A 10,959-nucleotide genomic window follows, 5' to 3' on the forward strand; every position below is an offset into this window, starting at 1 on the left:
AGCATCTCGACCTTTGCTTTTTTCGAAGGTATCTTATTCCCATTTTTTCACTAACAGAGTTATCAATGATCTGCGGAACCAGTGGAACCTCTAAACTGATTGGAAATATTTATTACGAGGTATATCTCGTGAGAATTATAAAATAGGGAAAAATTTTCAGTATCTATTTCATGAATCGTCTTTTTAGTGATTAGTTGATTGGTTGTATGTAGCTAATTGTACGACATTATTCACGAAAGGCTTTCACAGCCTGCGATCGAATGAGCCTGAAATTTTTGCTTTCAAGTTGATGGTCGCAGTTGGCGCGATTTCGGCCCACCGAACCGGGTCAATCTTTCTTCCAATAGGATAAAACATGGTACAATTTTAATGCATATAATCAAAAAAAAAAGGTCACAGATGATTTCTCGAAATACCTGCAATTTCCCAACGAAAATTTGCGCCAATTCCTGCAAAGATTATATCCGCTGCTCTTTTTCTCCGAGCTATTAGATAAAACTTGCGAATGCTTCATTATATCGTTTGGGACCATATGCAGTTTTCTCAGGATACTTAATATACGTATTTTTTTTATTTCGACAAGTTTTTAACTCTGCAGGTTACACGATATATTGCACACATAGGTACCTATGTAATTAGATACAGGTACGAGGATTGTTGTATTTACTGATAAAACTGAATTTATTGTAGTTTGTTGGGATTACAGCGAGTGCTTTGTTACTCGAAGGAATTACTCGTGCGTATTTGTTTTACAATTTCTGGGCACAATGAGGTTTAAGATATGTACCGGAATTACCGAAGAAATTGCGACACGGTGAAGTCGGAGCTTTCACAGTACACGTGGATGCTTACGGAGATGTTATACCTTTCCTGCACTGGAGTTACAAAGTTGTCATGTAACGTGAATGATCAACGAATCGTTCGAATCCACAATACGTCCGGATACGATAAACAATATTATGCCTCTGTAAATTATCAAGCAATTAGTAAAGCTTATAGAAAAAGCACTTCGGTCTAATATATAACAGAATTACTTCGTAACAGCTTTGAGACAATATGGACTAGGAATTGATGTTTATTTTCTCTTTCAGAAAATCTCGAGTTCGAGGCAACGACCAGGAAGAGACAGTTAATTGCGAGCAGATGACAATTTGCAGCTCATTGTTAGACCAATTCCAAGAAAAGGGAGGAAGCTGCTTCCCCTTTGAATTTGGCAAAAGGGCGTCGTTCCTTCGGGAGACGATTATCAGTTGGTCCCGAATGGTCTGACTAGACACACGCATTTTAACTCATTACATCAATTTGTCATAACTCAGAACTTTGAATCAATTAGTACCAAAAACTGTACCAGAACATTGTAACAGACCGGACTTGTTCACATTTGTTTGACTTGAACCTATTGCAATTTATCGATCGAACTGTATCATCAACCCTTCGATTACCCACTTATTTTAAAATCGATGCAATTTACAAGTACCCTTAGAATTTTAAGAAAACTACTGGTTAGTGGCTTCTTTTCCGCCTCCTTCTCGACTTTCCCGGTGGCAAAAACTTCCCGGTCAAGTTCAGGGTTTCCCAATGATTGTCCACATTGTTAAATTACCTCTTCATAATCGATATGGAATTTAGAAATTTGCCACCACGCATCTATGTACAATTTTTACCAAATCGTAATTCCTCATCAGCTAATTACAATCGCCAACAATGTGTAGGACAAATCGGAGAAAAATCCTTTCCAAGATATATATCTGATATTTTGTTAGAAAAGTGTGTTACTCTTCGCGAGCATTTCTCATCAAGATATAAATAAGACATATTGGGAAAATCAATTTGTCACATTCATAAATTCGAGAACATATTTTTTTTCTGTACCCAGCCGCTTTATTATTTATGCAAATTTCACAGTCTGTCTACTTCTGCGAATACTTTTCACGCGTTTATACCATTACTAATTTGAACGACATTTTCAATTCGGGTTTCTGTACAAGAACGTGTACAATCCTATTTATCCAGCATGTTTGGACGGTATATTTTTATTTTATTTCTTAGAAGATTTTTCATCGTCTTCGCGACGTAAACGCATTGCTTTATTATAGGTATGGATATATAACTGAGTGAATATACACGCCTCGTATTTTTTCACACGTTACTAAATTCCGGACGAAATTACCTCTCAGTCAAAGATTTCAAATCGCGCTAATTGTTTCACTAAAAATAAGTGACAAATTGCACTCGCGTTTTAACTTACTTATTGATTTATTCAATTTTTCAAATGGATCCTTCATTTGGGGTTGAACAAAAATTCTAATTATCAATCATTAACCATATATAACAAAATTCGGAATCACGGTGAATTAAAGATTACAGTTTTCCGCTTAACTCGCGGTGATGCTGTAATATTATATATCTATACATATATTGCACATATTTATTTATAGAGCCTGCCGATTCATAAAAATATCAACTACAGAGCGTATCATATAGACGTGTATATAACATACAACATCTGATCGTGTCTAACGTGGATCAGCGACGTGCGTATTTGAAAAAGATATAAGTATATTATATGTACATGAGTTATAGTGAGAAATACGAAAAGTTGGTCATCTGGCTATATAAGATGTAGATTATTAAAAATTTAGATTCACAAAATACGTTGCTCTTCTTTTCAAGCCTGGAATTCTTAGCGACGTGTCGCGTCTGCAAGGGCTAAGAAGCTGAGGATTAAAAATGTTACCCAACTAACCAACGCACACATATATTATACGACTGTTACTTTTATCTCCTATTATACCACTTAGTGTAACACCTAATTACACAATAGCTTATACCGCGTATATGCAATGACGGTTCACTTTCCATTCGTCAGACCGCAGCTAGAAGCAGATACCCAAATTACGGTACATAAATTATCACTTTGTGTAAGATCTTTGATGCAGGGTACAAATGTAACGGAAAATAAAAGATAAGTAAGGAAAGATATTTACCTTATGCTAGAGTCTTTATTTGAGATTTCGCTTTATTATAAATGTAATTCTAAAGTCGTTATAATATAGTCCGTGACATTACGATTACATCCGCAAGAATTCAGTATACAATTGATTGCTCTTTCTGTCTCTAATACAGGGTAAACAAAATTTCCACACATATTGTAACAATATAGGCTTATTGGGAATGAAATGTGAATTAGAGAATAGTTTCTCTCGGTGTTATTTAAGAATTTTTCGTACCTTGGTCAAACCTAAAAAAAAAAAAAATAAAAAGAACAAAAAAATTGATTACGTAACACTTACGCTGTGCGGTTATTACAGGCAGTTTCCGAAAGGTTTCCGAAGGTAAAATCGCCTACAAATAAACGTGTATAATCTAAGAGAAAACAAAGGGTAAAAACGCGAGGTATAAACGCATCCGGTTGACCTATTCGAATCCGCGATTAGATTTAGCCAAACGTGATCTAAGCATGCGGCAGGCGTATGAGATAGAATTTCTTTGAGAAATAGCGGAGAGGTCAATAAACTGCACGTCGAGCTGTCTCCAGGGTGATTTTCCTAGGCATCCCGGCCAGTCGCCTGATCACGGGCGTGATCGATGTCCCGGCTGCAGGAATTCGATGATCGGCGATTGGTATCGGGGTGCTTCTATTCTCGATCGTGGCCCAATGACATAGTGGCATGCTCGGCTGTCTCGAAACTAGACCTTTCCCTTCAGCGTCCATCCGGTAAACAGAGAGATCGGGAGACGGACTCGAGACTTTGAAGCGAGCTGCCTAAAAATATATCGAGAGACGCCTGCATATCCGTCCTATGGCGCGATCTCTGCTTGAGCGTATGCGTAATAAGGGAAGATAGCGAGATACGGAACCCCCAGGCTGCTGGACTCTCTGACCCAAAATCGGGACTGCACTATACGGACATCTGATACGCGATACCGCAGGCTTTGCCTCAATTAGCTAATTGTGCCTGGTTTTTACCGCTCTCTATACGTTATAAGATCCTGACCTCGTTGCAGCTGGTTCTTTATAGACGAGGAAACGAAAGAAATAGAGAAACAAAGAGAGCATTTCTTCTTTCCTCGTGCATAAATATTTAAAGAATGAGAGCGAGTTTAGAGCAAAACTTTTTTTTAACTTCGCACCCACTCGCCATCTCTCTCTGTCTCTCTCTCTCTCTCTCTCTCTCTCCGACGGCTTTCGGTTGGTTGATTTGTTTTTTTTTCTCGTCTCACTTCACTTCGTCGACACCCAGATTTTTCGCCTGCTTCGTACTCGTGACTGACAATGAGAAAATCTTTTCGGTGCTATGGTATTTCATTTCCAATCAATTACGGCATCGATTACGAGGTGAAATTATTTCATCGTTTTATCAACCTAATTTCAATTGATCAGATTTTGAAGAACGTTAAGAGCCAAGATAAACGATCTAGTTTCAAACTAATGACAAAATAAAAAAAATAAAAATACCATTTATCATGATTCGGTGATGAAAAAGAAATTAAACAAAGAAATTAGACACACGCATCGGGATTTCCGCGTCTACAGACAAAGTCTGGTCTCAAAGGCGCCCGATGGTGTTACGCAAGAGAATGTGGATACAATAAAGTAGGAATAATGAAAGGTTCGCCACCTGTCTTGGCTGAAAGCTTTCATCGGCATCCGACTCAAAGCTCGACTAACAAGTGATATAATCCTGTAACGTGTAATCAATACGCTCTCAAAATACGTATAAACGTCGAATGACGTATAAACAATAACGCACGTATGCGATACAGATTTTATGCACAAAATTCGCATTTCGCTTTGCTTGCCGCTCGGAAGACGCGCGTGTGATTATTAAATTATCCTATACGAGCAAAGGGAAATTTCTTACGTCGTGCATCTATAATATTTATATTTACGCGGTTATACACATCCGGTTTCTCTATAAAATTTATAACAGATTGAAATTTTCGCGTAACATCAAGCTTTGAAGTTTAAAACTTTTTCCGCTATACTTTTTCAGGTATAGCTTATGTTATACGTCATGTGTGCAAAGAAGCTTAACCGAATATTATACTTACTTTAACCTCGAGAGTTTTGAACATAATTCGCGAAACATTTATTACTGGAAAAAATCCGATTGCACCGGTCAACACGAATTTCGAGTCTAGGTTCTTTTTAGATAAATTTTGATTTTTAATTCAACATGCTGCTACCTGCTGCTTATACTATTAACAGTATTAACCGAACACTCCCAATACTTATTTATCAATGTAAAAAAAAAAACAAAAGCAAACTTTATAAGTAGTAAATGAAGATTTTTGCTATTATTCAATGTATACAATCAAAATTTATTCATTCAAGTATAAAATCAAAAAAAAACTTTTTCTAATTTCTTCACCTATGTTATCATTTTCAAAGTCAGGAAATATCACGCGATTTTACTTGCAGCTGACAATCGGGTGAAGGACGCGTAATTTTTCAAAACGTGTGACACCACTGAAGTGGTTTCTGGAGCATTCATCAAGCCAATTAGAGCGGCAATATGATGTATAGACGCGGTAATTTGGTCTCAAGGCAGTTTTTCCGCACGCGGAAAGAGCATCAGTTCCTCCATTCGACCCACACCTGTCAACCTACGCAAAAATATACGATACACGGGACTGTTCTGCTAACTTTAGTTTTCAGGGAGTGCAAAGTTCTTATCAACCGTATTAAACAAATCTGTCATTGCGTCGGGTTGCACCGAAACATCCGCCATGAATATCAGTAGCACCTCGACCTCGTCCACGTATTCAACTTCCTCTTCCTTCCTTCTATTTGCAGAATCTTGCAGCTTGACTTAGAATTACGGTTGACCAGAGGTCGCGTTAAATCTTCCAGACTTTTGGCAATTGACCCAAACATTTAGCAGAGCTTAGATTAAGAGGGGAAAGTTCATGTCTAGTTATCAGTCTCCTTTTGCGGAATCGGCAAGCCAATTTTTTAACAACTCATATGCCTTGAACAGAATTTCATAGACATTGTTATAAATTTTCAAAGAACGGTCGATCGGTAGGTAAATTGTGTCCTTAACTGTTTTTATTTTCTACCATAATCTGAAAATATATTTCTCGATACAAAATGGAAACTAGTTTTGTAACTGCAACCAGAAAATCTAGTAAGAGTTACCATTCTTTTTGATTATGGCCCTTTAAATTACACAGCCTCGTAAGTGTTGCGATAATTTGATATTATGGCTTTGTTTGACCACACTAAATAGTTACTTTTACCACGTAATTCTCTTGTAACTCCAACATTATTTAAACCCTTATTGTAACGATACCCATTTTGCTGCACCTATAATTTATGTAAGAAATGAGATGTTCATCGGTGCAAGTGTAGCCATTAAATGTGCACATCTTGATGTTCGAACTGTTGCATAAGCCGGGCGAGATGCTTGGTCAGTAAGATTTATAGTATCCACCTGATGGTACATACGGCATGGGCTGCACTACTGGTTTAGCTTGAGCCTGGCCGTCCAGGTGAGCCAAATATCGGATGTAGCCACGTGCAGTTTGTAGGTCAGAATGAAACAGTCAATCACTCGCTGTTCAAATTTGCCGGATGAATGTTCCGCCTGTATTTCATCACCGATGCAGATCGTGATGGGAAAAAAAATCCTTCGAGTATATATTGTAAACAAACTGAATTTTTTGTTGAATACGTTCCAAGCGAGACGAATGTAGAAAATAGGCTAATAAGATTCCATAGGACAAAGCATCGATTCATTGGATAGAAACAAGAACCATTTTCTTATTTCCCCAGATAGTTCGCAAAAGAAATTTAATTCAAGATCAACAAGGTCTTTTGTCTTTATTTCTCGTTTTCGTTTGTAAAATATATTTTTCTGCATCGCGTATGATATCATCGTAATTCATTCATGTTGTTTTTCACCTGGGTATATTTTAGTTCGAGAGTGGCTTGCAGAATCGGGAATGAAAATGTTCAAATATCCGAGCCAAACCTGCAACCCCGGCCTTTTTTTTATCCTCGCACAAGTCATGCAATCAATTTTAGTGGAGCTAATAAAGTACCGAGATTATAATACTGGGCAACAGCCTGTCGTATCTTTCGCTTTGTTCTACAACCACCTGAATGTTGTTGCCACCCGAGGAAATCGGCGTCGGCGACGAGATGAGATCCCATCGTGAAGTGCGGCGTCGTCGACGTCGATCCAAAATAACTCAGCCTCGCTAATCGCGGGGGCGAAAATATAGTGTGGTACTCACTTCGAGTATACCCCTATACCTATATGTAGATACATGGAAGCAAAGTGCCGTGTATTACGATTAGACGCCAAACGCTCCCTCTGAACCGCCTCCGACAATAATAGGTGTTTATTTTTATTTTTAGTAGATTACTGCACGCGGAAAAGGAACGCTCTAGAGTTTCCCTACATTCTCATTTATCGTTCAATTTTTTTCCCTCGACCCCCGGATTTGATCAAGCTTCTGCCGAATATTTTCCTAGAATGATAGTCGTTTCTGAAAATTTGGAATATTTGAAATTCGGCGGGCTGACAGTAGCTTTTTGTTTCAAAATAGTTCTTGCATATCTTGTATGTACAGTCTTCCGACTAACTTGTTTGCGGTCCGAAATCATATCCGAGTTCAATTTTATAACATTCATTTGTTATTTGTTGCAGCCGTCGTGCATTCCATTTTCTCACGTCAGCTACGTCGCCAATGATTGTCACATAATTCGTATAGTATTGAACGTAAAATGTATAAATGCTTTAACCTTCCGGCTAACTTGTTTCCCGTCCGAAATCATATCCGAGTTCAATTCTATAACATTCATTTGTTATTTGTTGCAGCCGTCGTGCATTCCATTTTCTCACGTCAGCTACGTCGCCGATCATTGTCACATAATTCGTATAGTATTGAACGTAAAATGCATAAATGCTTTAACCTTCCGGCTAACTTGTTTCCCGTCCGAAATAATGTGCAAGTTCAATTCTATAACACTCATTTGTTATTTGTTGCAACTGTCGTGCGTCGCATTTTACCGCGTCAGCTGCATCGCCAGTCATTGTCACATAATTCGAAAAGAATTGAGCTCGCATTTTATTTTGGAGCAAACACAAGTTAGCCGGAAGGTTAAGGCATTTATGCATTTTACTGCATTGTACAAGAATTCCAGAACAGTTTGAAATCACTCTACATGCAGGAATGGAAGATGGACGAAACAGGATAGTCGAATTCACTGAACGATCAGAGATGATTCATTTAGTAGCTTCTCAACCACGATTGCGAAAATGAAAGCTTGCGACAGACTCGATTAGGTACGTTTCGACAAATTGGAATTTTCCAATTACAAACGAGTATAAACCGTCGTCTCTCCGAATATGTGAGATCAGACCGCTGTCCTTACTTTCCACGAACTGAAGCTTAATACGTGTACGTAGATGTCGATAAAAAAAAATTACACGACTCTGATGGTCGGTCTCAACAACGGCTTTGCATTGGCGTCATCTGCAAGCACTTGTTAAAATGGTCACACCGCATGTTGTTCGGAAGCATATTGGCACAAAAGTTTGGACTTACGACTGCAGCAGCATCGCATAGTTTCTCGAAAGTGTTTTGCTGCGGTGTTTGCTGTTGATTATTTGGCATAAGACAGAATTTGGACAAAATATTGACGATGCTGTAGCAGCAGGTATAACTACGCGTACATGCAGCCGAAGAATTGTAATAATAGACAGGCTTATATTGAAACGGAAAATTTGGTAGCAAATGAAATTGCTGTATAGTTTGGAAACGGGTGCTACAGGACTTCCTCATGGAAAAAATGCACCCAAGTGCACCAGCTTATTGGCACTGGCGCAAAATAAATTCTGGTACTAGAGAATTATCGGCTACTTTGCAGCACATGTTTGCTGGGTTTCATTTTATACGATTCAAATTTGCAGAAACTGCAAAACGTCTGCAGAGCAATGGGCGATTTGTCGAATTTACGATTTTCATCTGACCATTTCTGACAATTAAGTCAGTCCGAAGCCTCAATATTGACGACGTACGGTTTCGGCGTCGTTACGCAATAGATATATTATTATCATGTACAGGTATAACAACAATAATCGTTGTATTTATAACGTGCACGCGGATGCAGGACGTCAGCCGGAGGTGTTGGTCGATATTTGAAAAATCCTGTTTTGATCGAGTTCAAAGTTTGTTGATCTACGTCCGGATTAATTACCGGCTATTATTCATTTCCGAGTATATACATTTTAGCGGTTCGGAGAAGCCTGCCGCATAACACGTCGTGATTCGCGAGCAGCTAGCGTTATACCTAGTCTATGTAAATGAAAAATAAAAAGTTGTGTTTCAGCTGTGCGAATTTGCGAGTTTATATGCAAGCGGAGTTATAATATGTTGAGTGAAAAGAACCGGAGACAACACTAAGCGATTTCAACATCGGTCTATTATCGTCACCGGCATCAATTCAATCCCAGGAATAAAGAAAGAAATTTTTGAATCCTTCCGACGAGATCGGGCAACGCTGATTCCACTGCCACGGGTTTTGCGGAAAATTCAAAAATTTTACGACCGTTTTACTTATGGACTTTTCCTCTGTCCGCAAAACTGGAACTTCCTACATTTAAATTATTACACTGATTGACTCTATCTCTGGAAAATCGAAGCTCAGCACCATCCATCGTGTGTACATTTCCCACTCGTAAATGTTGATGATGGAGGATGAATTCGAATGGGAATGATTACCCGTGAGTCAGGCGTTGTATACACAGCGAAAATCACGCGTACATTTGAAAGAAGCAAATTTTTAGGCAAACAAAATAATAAACCTCGCTGCGGTCCATGATTTTTAAATACTGTATGAACCACGTTGGTTTTTCTTGTTTTTTTTTCCTTCCCTTCTTTTCCGTCGCTGTTCTTCGTCAGATTTGGAACGTGTATATAATTGTATAACTATATAAGTTCAAGGGTAGCAAGATCAAAAGCAGCTAGTATACAAGATCAGTAAAACAGCTGCTTTCTCAATACTCAGCAAATAATAGAATGAGAAGGTGAAAAAATATTTTCGAAATAAGAAAAAGAGACAATATATTGCATATTCTACCTGTTGCACAAACGTTTAATTTATTTTTGCAGCACAGTCTTACAATATCCATTACCTGGTAATTATCGCTGAAAGAATATGTTCCTGACAAAATTATGCAACGACAAAGTTGTCTGTAAAGAAAATCATTGGACCTGCATATTTTACTACAACGTTTTGCTAGTCATTATACCGTCCTACTCATGTCGCGCCTTCTGGTGTCCGATATGGCAATAGCCAAACACATGATTTTGAGTTTCGTAAAGTCATGCCAGACACATGAGACACTGCACGTGACATAAAGCCCCTGCACTCGAGCATATTCAGCCTGTGTTAAACGAGTACACTTACGCCCTTGCTCGTGCTTGGGTGTGTATTAGTATTAGCTAGCTAGACTTTACGCCTATAACTATTCAACTAATCGTCAGCTGGTTACATCTGGTTATAACCGAGGTCAGTTATCCGCATGACAAATCCCCTGATTACGAGCCGACGTTGTATCTGTATATAGACAGAATGACTCCGATTGGCAATTGAATTCGCAACACGATCATCGGATGGGGGTCTAAAAATAGGAAGCCCGAAGTGAATCCCCCGATTTCTACATTCATTCTTCTCGAGTATAAGTTTTAATCAATTTGCAATCAAAGTCAAATCCTAGAGATGGTGGATTTCTCTACCATTCATTATTGGTTCCACCCAACCAATGAAATATTTTCTCCATTCTCGATTTCTAATCACCATAAGTCAGCTGAATCTTTGCGTCTTCTAATAGTCAGCAAAATATTTATACTTATCAGTGATATGTGACCGTTAGACTGCACTGTTAGAAATGCGGTATTAAATATTACACCAAAATGGTGTTGATTTCAAAACCACTTGAT

Source organism: Neodiprion lecontei, chromosome 4, assembly GCF_021901455.1.
Source record: "Neodiprion lecontei isolate iyNeoLeco1 chromosome 4, iyNeoLeco1.1, whole genome shotgun sequence".
Lineage (NCBI taxonomy): Eukaryota > Metazoa > Arthropoda > Insecta > Hymenoptera > Diprionidae > Neodiprion > Neodiprion lecontei.